Source organism: Theropithecus gelada, chromosome 3, assembly GCF_003255815.1.
Source record: "Theropithecus gelada isolate Dixy chromosome 3, Tgel_1.0, whole genome shotgun sequence".
Lineage (NCBI taxonomy): Eukaryota > Metazoa > Chordata > Mammalia > Primates > Cercopithecidae > Theropithecus > Theropithecus gelada.
Window position 1 is genome coordinate 163824480 of NC_037670.1, and position 11815 is coordinate 163836294.

The 11815-nt window shown below is 40.2% G+C and overlaps 1 non-coding gene across 1 annotated transcript; it reads right to left on the reverse strand.

Annotated features, from left to right (window-relative positions):
- Nucleotides 1–11221: 11221 nt before the first annotated feature.
- LOC112621864 lies at nucleotides 11222–11325 on the reverse strand. Its single transcript, XR_003118801.1, has one exon. It is a non-coding gene; the product is annotated as a U6 spliceosomal RNA (small nuclear RNA).
- Nucleotides 11326–11815: the final 490 nt, after the last annotated feature.

Here is an 11815-nt window from a genome sequence, read left to right on the forward strand (position 1 = left end):
AGGTCCATTGACTCTCTAATGATGTGGGGTGGGGTGTGTGTGTGTGTGTGTGTGTGTGTGTGTGTCTGTCTGTCTTTTTGGGTTTTTGTTGCTTTTTCCTCTGTGTGTGTGTGTGTGTGTGTGTGTGTCTGTGTGTGTGTGTGTGTGTCTGTCTGTCTTTTTGGGTTTTTGTTGCTTTTTCCAGATAAGGCCTTAGTTAGTAGCCTCTAAATATCAACTATGCAGACAAACATACTTCTTTTTTTTTTCACATTTCCCTGTCTTTCCCATTCTCAGATAACAAATGTTAAGACCCAAAGAAATAAGGCATAAGGGTTTTTGTTGAATGTGTGTTTGTTCCTCTAGGGAAAATTAACAGAAGCATAAAATAGAGATACTTTGTGTGTTCATCTATCCTAAAATGTGAACTCTGCATTCAAAGACTATCTACAGATCCTTTCACTGGTGCAAAGCTGTAGTTAGTATCATGGAATGTCTTTGGGTTGTTAATGATAAAATCATCCCAGTGTTCAATTCTGAGAGTTTTAGATTATATGACGCGATGTTCAGGTTTATAGAGCTGAATGGGTGGTCAAACTCTAATTAAAAATAGCTTTGAATATTAATGTCGAATTCTTCTTTCTTGGTTTCCTTTAGTCTTCATTCTTTATTCAGAGCTCTTAATCATATTGCTACTCTAGAATATGAGTTGTGTATTAGGAGTCTGGGGAGGAAAGGTTAAATTGTCTTTTACATCCTCTTCTCACTCACTCTGGCAACCTGTCCTGTGTGCCCATAGAACTGAAAAGTAAAGCCCTGTGCAGGCCTGCTTTAGAAGACTGTCTACATCCCAGCAGAGGACTCGGGCAGGGACTCTCTTAGGATTTTAATCAGACTGCCTTTGAATAATGTGATACTAAATTTTATTTTTCTCATAGACTCTCAAAGTACCACTTGCTTGAAAGTAGCTACTTGTGATCTTTAATTTCCTCATATTGTAATAGTTCTACTTCTCAGTCTTTCCTGTGTATCTCCATTTCATAGTAGGTTAGTACTTAAACTTCCGACACTTTTCCAAACTGTTAAGTCAGGAATGCTTTTCAGAATCGCAGTAGTATTATTAGGGTCTCTGTATCTAGGACTTACAGTCATCGGTGGTCATCACTGGGACTAGAGGGGGGTTTTTTTTCGTCTTCTCCTTTGTATTAAAAAATAGATTTTGCTACTGTATAATGCGGCATTTCATGACTTCCTCTTGTTACTTTTTCAAGGTTATTCTAAAGAGATGGAGATCTTTATTAGGAGCTATTTCTCATAACAGTCTGCCTTGCTTATTTTCATACTCCCCCTGAAATAAGCCTACTTTTGCAAACAGGCCATATGAATCGAATTTTATGTTTGTTCCTCACAAAATTTTCTATACATTATTTGTTCCCACTTTGCTAATAATAATATAATGATTTTATTGTAAATCTGTGTTTTAAATATTTTATAATAGAACACTAATGGAAACCTAATAAATACAAGCAAGATGACTATTACCCAAGATAACATGGAAATACTTCTGTTTTTGAAGTTAATAAGACCATCTGCCCTCAAAGCACATTTAGGTGTATCAACCAAGACCAGCCAGTTGACATGTTTTTCTGTGTGACAGCCTGCCCATCAATTGTCAGCTCTTAGCTATCTTGTGTTTGCTGTGCTTGCAGCCATAAGCTTTCCTCCTTTTTTGCTTATCCCTGCTGTTTGTAGGGTTAGTGTGCCCTCTGTCAGCAAATTGGGTTTTCTTTACTGTACCTGCAAAATTACCAAGGGTTACCCCAATAGTGTCTAAAGGAATTAAAAAGAACTTATTCTCAGTTGACAGAAGTATTACTGTTTTACATAGTTAATTGGAAAGTTGGCCAACTTTGGTCAGCTATTTTTGAGTCTTGGCTATGCGTTTGTAATTAATTACATATACCTTCTGAGACCTTCAGATAATCAATGGGCCCTTCCCCATTAGAGGTAGGTTCCCAACCTACAAATAATTTCCTGTGATCCATGGCAAGCCTCCAGAGAAAAGATTCAAGCTTTGCACTGCCCTTTTGTTGGTTGTCACTTACTTTATTTTAGAAAGTATCAAAAATACCAAATTGGTCTTTCAGAGAGTATGTAAATCTGGGGCTTGCCCTTACATTTCATTTGTTAAACACCCTCAAACTTAAGAAAATAAATCTCCAGCTGGTGACAGTTTTGTGCCCCCCATAATATATTAATCCAAATCTACCAAGGTAACTAAGTGATGGGTGTTTTCTCTCTTTTCTTACAAGCAAGAAAGTGTATTTGCAGTTGTAAAAACGATTACAGAACTCCAGGCCTATTTGCTGTAACTGATTGGAAATAATGATTCTGATTTTTAGTCTGGGTGAGCACATACTTCTAACCCTTATGGTATGAATTTTGATAAGGGAAAGACTTGTTTGGTAGCCCAAGGAAAAACAGGATGTGTTTATACAGTGAATGTTCACTCTGCAGAGGAACTTCCCTCCAGTTACATCTTCCTCATACATTAGCCACCTCCACACCTGACATAGGTGCCAACATGTTTCAAAACCAATCTTGAAGGAGCCTAAAGAGTTGATGGTCCTCTAGGTGAAAGGCACGAATTACTGTATCGCATTTACTTATATGGAGGTGTGTTTTTGCTAACTTGAAGGGATATACTGTATTTCAAATAAGTGTGTGACTTAATATTTTGGGATTTTTTTTTCCTCCTTTAAAAACTGGACCTGAACACAAGCTTTGAGTTGATATTTGTAATAATCTCAGGACCTGAAAGATTGTAGCATTTAGTGTGTCTTAAAAATTATGTACTGTACCAGCCATGGATTTTTGTAAATATACCTGTCTCCCTTTTTTGTATTTTAGTAAAAAAAAAATAATAAATCTAAATAAAAGGGGGTGGTGATGACATGTGAATGGGTGTGGGTATGTGTGTGTGTGTGTTTGTATAAGGCTCTTTTGAGATGAACTGGTGCTTGTTTAATTTCCAGCTCAAATCGGAGCAGGAATATGGACAAACTGCTGCTACTGAACCCTGCACTGAGCCGAGGTATTTCCATTTGGTTAATTAAACGCTAGCTACCAGGAAATGACGCAGAAGTCACGTTCTTCTTCCCACTGCCATCTTGCCTTTGCATTCTCAGTTCTACGTGCCCTTTGAACTTTAATGGTAAAACATTTCAAACTTTGGGTGGTTTGCTTGTCTCTAGTTTTTAGAAAGCTCTTATTACTCCTTCCTAAGAAAAAAGAAGGACAGGTAAATTTTTTTAACCAAAATCACATATTTCATAAAACCCTGATGAATTTTGGATATGTGAGAGGGCATAAACATTCCTAAATATGGACCTGTGAATTTAGTAAATTATTCCCATGAATATACTCCTTCAGTGCAGGGATTTTTGTGGGGTTTTTTGGTTTGTTTTTTTGTTTTTAATTTTTTTGCAACAGCCTTGCTCATATTCCAGGTGTAGCTAGCAAACCCCTGTTTTTGAAGCAAGAGCCTTATTTGATTCAGTGTAGGTGTTTCCTGTCTATCCTTTGTGACAGGGCCTTTTAATGAGTGTTTTTTCTTTTTGTATATGTTACGTGTTTGTTGTTGTATTCAATAAAGAGGAATGTACATACTACCCTCGTGTCTGTTGTGTTATTGAGTTACCTTGGGTTCTAACATCACACTGTCAGCTCTGGGGGAGTATCTCCTGCCCATATCACACTGTGGTAGGCTTACAGGGTACAAGAAGCAAAGGACACAGTCTCCTGCCTCCCAGTGTACTCAAAATTTGCAGTCACATGATAAGTTAAAAGATAATGGTTCAAAATTTGTCACAAAGCTGCGGTCTGTTGCCACCTGACATTTGAGTTCACAGTGGGGAAGAAATGAGACTGGAGTAATCTGGGGAGACTCAGTGCGATGGATGGCATTTGAGGTAGGCCTCCAAGAACTGGTGGAATTTGGCCAAATCAGGAAGGTAGATCATCTGCTGTGAGGGGCATGTTTGGACAAGTGCAGGAAGGCAGAGTGTGGGAGTCCTTGATTGTGACTCACTCTAGGTTTTTTGGGTAATAGGGTATGTGTGTATTTGATGATGCTACTATGATCAGGACTTGAAATGTAGATGTGGGAATCATACAAAAATAATTCAACCTTAGAAATTCAGGTAAGAGGCTGGGTGCAGTGGCTCACGCCTGTAATCTCAGCACTTTGGGAGGTAGAGGCGCGCAGATCATGAGGTCAGGAGATTGAGACCATCCTGGCCAACATGATGCAACCCCGTCTCTACTGAAAATACAAAAATTAGCTGGGCGTGGTGGCATGTGCCTGTAATCCCAGCTACTTGGGAGGCTGAGACAGGAGAATCGCTTGAACCAGGGAGTCAGAGGTTGCAGTGAGCCGAGATCGCGCCACCGCACTCCAGCCTGGTGACAGAGTGAGACTCCATCTCAACAAAAAAAAAAGAAGAAATTCAGGTAAGGGGTGGGAGAAGGGTGAAGAGAGAGAAAGCAACTTGCCAGAGAAAGTGGTTAATTCATTATTTTTAAGTGTATGTGTGATCTGCATAGAAAATATCAAAAAGGTTATTGCTGAAATGGGGTTGTAGGAAAAAATATCAAAAAGGACATACACCCCAAAATATAGAGTGATGGTATGAGTGCTTTTTATTTTTTCCTTTCAAGTGTATTTTCAGTGTGTTGTCATGAAGATGAAAAGAACTAAGAAATTCAAAAGGCATAGACCTCATACATTAGGGGATGAGGGGGACTGTAAGTGCCTTTATCATTTAAGGACAGTTTTGCAAAAGTGTGTTCTTGTCAGCAGCACTCCTCAAGATGATTTTTGACAAAACCAGAAACCCTGTGGTTATGTAATTGAACTGTACTTAACCATGTTTTCACCATCTTGTAAATGTAAACATAAAAAGGTGTCATTGTTAAACAAATTTTTTTTAAAAACTTACATTTTTACCAAGAGTATTTGGCATGGGACACTTTTTTAATGTAATTCCAATTAACATTAAATTTTAAAAGGTGGCCAAGGCGGGTGGATCACCTGAGGTCGGGAGTTCGAGATCAGCCTGACCAACATGGAGAAACCCCGTCTTCTACTAAAAATACAAAATTAGCCAGGCATGGTGGCGCACGCTTGTAATCCCAGCTATTCAGGAGGCTAAGACACAAGAATCGCTTGAACCCAGGAGGCGGAGGTTGCAGTAAGCCAAGATCGCGCCACTGCCCTCCGTCCTGGGTGATTGTAAGTGTAAATACATGTGTGTGTACATACATGCATTAGAAGATACACAAAAGAACATACACCCCAAAATGTAGAGTGGTGGTATTAGTACTTTTTCTTATTTTTCCTTTTACTTAAATATATTTTCTATGAATGGATAACATGAGTATTGTTTTATGTAACAAATAGGTGACTTTTTGGTTGAAAACAGGGAGAAAGAAATGGGAAGGGGCCTCTCCCTGTCTTATCACTGGAAGAAGGGGAAAGGAAGGAATATATTTCTTCCACTCAGACCTTAGTAGATCCTAACACTGGATTTGGCTTGGAGGGAAAATGCAATAAACTGCTTGATTGAAAATAAAGATATGTTGGCCGGGTGCAGTGGCTCACGCCTGTAATCCCAGCACTTTGGGAGGCAGAGGCGAGCGGATCACTTGAGGTCAGGAGATCGAGACCAGCCTGGCCAACATGGTGAAACCCCATCTCTACTAAAAATACAAAAATTAGCTGGGCGTGGTGGTAGGCACCTGTAGTCCCAGCTACTCAGGAGGCTGAGGCAAGAGAATCGCTTGAACCCAGGAAGCAGAGCTTGCAGTGAGCCGAGATCGCGCCACTGCACTCCAGCCTGGGCGACAGAGCGAGACTCCGTCTCAAAAAAAAAAAAAAAGAAAATAAAGATGTGTTTTGCTTTTGGAGACTGAGGTGAGAGGATCACTCGAGCCCAGGAGGTTAAGGTTGCAGTGATCTATCCTGGGCAACAGAGCAAGACCGTGTGTCTAAAAAAAAAGTTTATATTTGGTAGGGAAAAAAAGTACAAAGTACATGGGGATATAATGCGTGCAAAGCAAATCTTCCTACCCACGGTCCCATTTTCCTTCCCCAGAGCAACCACCTATCAATTTCTCCAGTTAAAAGCAATGATATGTATCTGAGTTTGTAATATAAACTTAGCATACATAGCTGGGCACAGTGGTTACGCCTTTAATCCCAGCATTTTGGGAGGCCAAGGGAGGCAGATCACTTGAGGTCAGGAGTTTGAAACTAACCTGGCCAACATGGTGAAACCCCATCTCTACCAAAAATACAAAAAAATCAGCCGGGCATGGTGACGCATGTCTGCAATCCCAGATACTCAGGAGGCTGAGGCAGGAGAATCGCTTGTGCTTGGGAGGCGGAGGTTGCGGTGAGCCAAGATCGTGCTACTGCACTCCAGCCTGGGGGACAGAGTGAGACTCCGTCTCAAAAAAAAAAAAAAAAAAGAAAAAAAGAAAAGAAACTCCTGGGCTCAAGTGATCCTCCTGCCTTGGCTTCCCAAAGTGCTGGGATTACAAGGCATGAACCACCGTGCCTGGCCAGATTGTAAGTCATTTAAGTCTTTGTTTTGAGATTCCGTCTCAAAAGTAAATAAATACATAAGAGATTTGTTTTCCGTCTCAAAAGTAAATAAATACATAAACTTAGCATACATATACACTGTATTTAGCATTTTTAAGTTAATCTTGGAGGTTATTTCACAGTACCTAGAGGTCTGTCTGGTTCTTTGAACAGCTTCATAGTATTCTATAGTTGTGATACCACTTATTGATGGGTGATTAGGTTACTATCAGAGGTAAACCACAATATCCTTTATATATTTGCCATCTGTATATAATGCAAATGGACAGTCAAAAGTTTGCTTTGCCATGGACAATAAATGATCTAACTAGATTTGAGTCTGTCTGAAATCTCTACCACTGCTTCCTATACATACAAAGCTTTGAGAAATACTTGAGAAAATCAGTCTTTTGTTTAAGACTTTTGATAATTGGAAACAGGCAGAAGAGATGCCTTTGAATTTAGTGAGGGTTGGGTTAATCGTGAGATCATACACTTTTCAAAGGACAATGACAATCTCTTCTCAGGCAGGCATACTCTGACATGTCATGAGTGTCCTTACTTCAGAAAACATCGGTCCTCCATACGTGCCTAGGCATAGTTTGGTTTTTCTCCTTCTGTATATTTGCCTCTTCTGTGTCTCTGTGTTTGTCCCTTCTTCATTTCCCTATCATCTTTTCTAGTGGGTGGCGTGGTGTGAAGAACAGGTTGACGGCAGACAGACGGGTTCACAGGACCCCATTGTGAAGCTGTGTCACTCTAGACAAGATGCTTTCCCTTTCAAGCCCATTTCCTCATGTGCACAGGGATGGGACCCCAGACGGGTGTGTTGTTTGGATTAGAGACAAGGTATGGAAAGCACCTAGCGCAGTGCCTAGCACATAATAAGAGCTTATAAATGGTGGCTACTATTATTCTGTCTCTTGTCTTTTTACTTCTTAAATGTATGCTTCCTCTTGGTCCCCTAATTTCCCAAAAGTATAGAAGTGAAGTTATAGTGTTGTTTAAAAATCTGGTGTATTTATTGCTTAAAGTACAGGCATAGATAGATAGCAGTTAAAATTGTTTCATCACAGGTATCAGAAACTCCTGGCTGAAAAAGTCAAGGGAATCTTCTGGTTCATCTGAGTAGTCTTACAGATACATGGTTTAGTTGAAGCGTCATGGAGTGACTCCGTGTCACCAAGATCCACCTCTGTCTGCTCTGCCATTCCGAGGACCTGGCTCCGCAGGGAGTCCATGATAGCCTCAGTCTCTCTCTCTGTAATCAAATGCGTGCTGTAGTTTCAAACTATATGTGAGTATGTGCTGTGGATAATTTCTACTTTGTACTCAAATGCAAAGTAATGCGTCAATCATATGCCTTGATTCATAGCACATTGTCATCATCAGTCAGCTCGAGAACTCATTCCCTCACTTCATTATCTATTAAGTTTCTCCTCTTCCTTAGTCCCCACTCTGCTGTGTCCCATAGTCTCCACCCTTACTTTTTTTATATGCGCCCCTTGTTTTGCAGGCATTCTTCAAAGTAAGTAGTATTGTGTTTATGTATACAATTCTAATTCATACCAATGGTACTGTGATAGCCATGTTTCCTGTTTTCTACTTAGATGCATCCATGTTGCTGTGCGTCCATTCGGGGTGTTGCTTCTTACTGCTGCACAGATTCCCTAGTGTGCACGCACCACGTTATACACACCTGTTCCCCTCACAGTGGATAACTAGGTTATGTTCAATTCCTTATTACCAAAAACAAGGTGCTAGTTAGTCTTCCCTTCTGTCAGTTGGGTGCTGATCTTTGCTCATTGTGCAATTGCATTTTGGTGTCTTGTTGTGGATATTAATCTCTTACCAGTTTTAGATGTGTCAGTTACTTTTGTCTGTTACCTGTCTTTTAACTTTGTCTGTGACATACTTTATTGAACAGAAATCCTTACTTTTTGATTAATCTACTTTTTGTCTTATGTTTGTGTTTGGGACAGTTTACTTATGAAATATTTCCCTAGTCCTATGCCACAAAGATATCCTCCAGAATTTTCTCCTATGAGCGTTATAGTTTTGCCTTCACATTTTCATTTACAATCCATCTGGCATCTACCTTTGTATATTGTGTAATGTAGGGATCCAACTTTATTATTCTATGTTTAGTGAAGCAGTTTTCCCAATGCCACCTAACAGATTAATACTTCTCCCATTAATTTGTGGTACCATTTTTATCATATACCCAGTTCTCATATATGGAAAGATCTATTTTTGAGCTTTGTTCTGTTCCATTGCTTTTTTTATTTCCACACCAGTATCTTACTGTTTTCTATTACCATAGACTTAACAATATGCCTTAATATCTAGTAAAGAGAGTCCCATCTTTGTTATTCTATGTTGGCCCAGCTAATTATGGATTTTTATTCTTCCATATAAATTTTAGAATAAACTGTCCACTTCCATTTAAAATCCAGTTGAAATATTGATTAGGATTGAATTTGCATTGAATTCACCTTCTTTGAGGCCTGTAGAGTGGTTTAAGGAGAACAATAGAATCTTTAAGTTACAGATTGTTTTGTGTGTCTTCCAATAAAGCTTGTAACACTTCTCTATGAAGGTCTTGTTTATACATTAATTTCTAGGTATTTTATAGCTGTTGCTTCCGTGAATTGTATCTTATTCTTTGTTTTCTGATTTGTTGTCAGTACTAAGGAATGCTGTTGATCCTTTAAAGTTGATTTTATATCCAGCAATTTTGCTAAACTGTTATTCTAATAACTCATCTGATTATTTTATTAGCTTTTCAATGGAAGTGATCATATAATGTACAAATAACAATGGTTTTATCTCTTTCAATTTCACATTTTACATCTTGTCTTAGAGCATTAGACTGATCCTTTAATACTATGCTAAACAGTAATGGGGAAAGTGGCATCTGTGTTCCGTATTTTAATGGGAACATTAAAATCTTGTTCCTTATTGATCTAAGTCTTCTCCATTAAGTATGGTGTTATTCTAGATTTTTGATATATAGTTTTCATGAACTTAAAGTTCTATTCCTAATTTTCTAGGAAGGTTGATTATATGCATGAGTTGAATTAGATCAAGTGCTTTTCCCATAATACCTATATATGATCAACACTGACAGAATTTTTTTTTCTTTTGAGACAGAGAGTTATGCTCTTGTTGCCCAGGCTGGAGTGCAGTGGCGCGATCTCGGCTCATTGCAACCTCCGCCTCCCGGGTTCAAGCGATTCTCCTGCCTCAGCCTCCCAAGTAGCTGGGATTACAGGCGTGTGCCACCACGCCCAGCTAATTTTGTATTTTTAGTAGAGATGGGGTTTCACCATGTTGGTCAGGCTGGCCTTGAACTCCTGACCTCAGGTGATCCACCTGCCTCAGCCTCCCAAAGTTCTGGGATTATAGGCGTGAGTCACCGCACCTGGCCCAGAAATTATTTTAGAAGTGTATTTGTGGCTGGGTGCAGTGGCTCACGCCTGTAATCCCAGCACTTTGGGAGGGTAAGGCGGGTGGATCACAAGGTCAGGAGTTCGAGACTAGCCTGGCCAATATGGTGAAAGCCTATTTCTACTAAAAATACAAAAATTGGCTGGGCGTGGTGGTGGGTGCCTGTAGTCCCAGTTACTGGGGAGTCTGAGGCAGGAGAATCACTTGAACCCAGGAGGCAGAGGTTGAAGTGAGCCGAGATCACGCCACTGCACTCCAGCCTGGACAACAGAGCGAGACTCTGTCTCAAAAAAATAAATAAAATAAAATAAAATAAAATAAAATAAAATAAAAAGTGTATTTGTGGAATTATTTATTTATTTATTTAGACATAGTCTCTGTCACCGAGGCTGGAGTGCTATGGTATGATCTCAACTCACTGTAACCTCTGTCTCCCGTGTTCAAGCTAGTGTCCTGCCTCAGCCTCCCAAGTAGCTGGAATTATAGGCATGTGCCATCGCACCCAGCTACTTTTTGTATTTTTAGTAGAGACAGGGTTTCACCATGTTGGCCAGGATGGTCTCAAACTCCTGACTTCAAGGGATCTGCCCATCTTGATCTCCCAAAGTGCTGGGATTACAGACGTGAGCCACCATGCCCGGCCAGTTTTTAATTGTTTGTAATCTCCTGTGTGTTTGTTTCTGTTTTCATGCTGTGCTTTGTTTAGATGCATCATCTTACTCTTAATCAGTCTTGCCATTCTTCCTTCTCAATAACTTTTTTTTTTTTTTTTTGAGACGGAGTCTCGCTGTGTCGCCCAGGCTGGAGTGCAGTGGCCGGATCTCAGCTCACTGCAAGCTCCGCCTCCCGGGTTTTTACGCCATTCTCCTGCCTCAGCCTCCCGAGTAGCCGGGACTACAGGCGCCCGCCACCTCGCCTGGCTAGTTTTTCGTATTTTTTAGTAGAGACGGGGTTTCACCGTGTTAGCCAGGATGGTCTCGAACTCCTGACCTCGTGATCCGCCCGTCTCGGCCTCCCAAAGTGCTGGGATTACAGGCTTGAGCCACCGCGCCCGGCCTTTTCTCAATAACTTTTCAAAGAACCATGAATGTTTTTGGATGCATATATGTTCATTATGGTTGTATCTTTTTGATATAATATCTTTTTAAAAATATGGACTGCTTCACGAATTTGTGTATCATCTTTGTGCAGGGGCGGTGCTAATCTTTGGATCATTCCAGTTTTAGTAGATGTGCTGCTGAAGCGAGCACTGATACAATGTTCTTTTACCAATATGATGTCCCTCATTTTTCTTTGTGACTGTTTCCCTGTCTGGTATTAAATTTAATATCCAGATATCTATACTCCAAATAATATCTCGTTGTATGAATATGTCACAGTTTGCCCATTCATCAGTTGACAGACACTTGGACTGTTTCCATTTTTTAGCTATTATGAATAATGCTCCTATTAACACTTGTGCACAAGTTTTTATGTGGATATATGTTTTCAGTCCTCTTAGGTATAGACCTGGGAGTGGAATTGCTGGGTTTCATGGTAACTATGTTTCATTTGAGGAATTACCAAGCTCTTTTCCACAGTAACCAAACCATTTTACATTCCCACCAGCAATGTATAAGAGTTCCAGTTCTGGCCGGGCACAGTGGCTCAGGCCAGGCACGGTGGCTCACACCTGTAATCCCAGCACTTTGTGGGACAGAGGCAGGCAGATCACCTGAGGTCAGGAGTTTGAGACCAGCT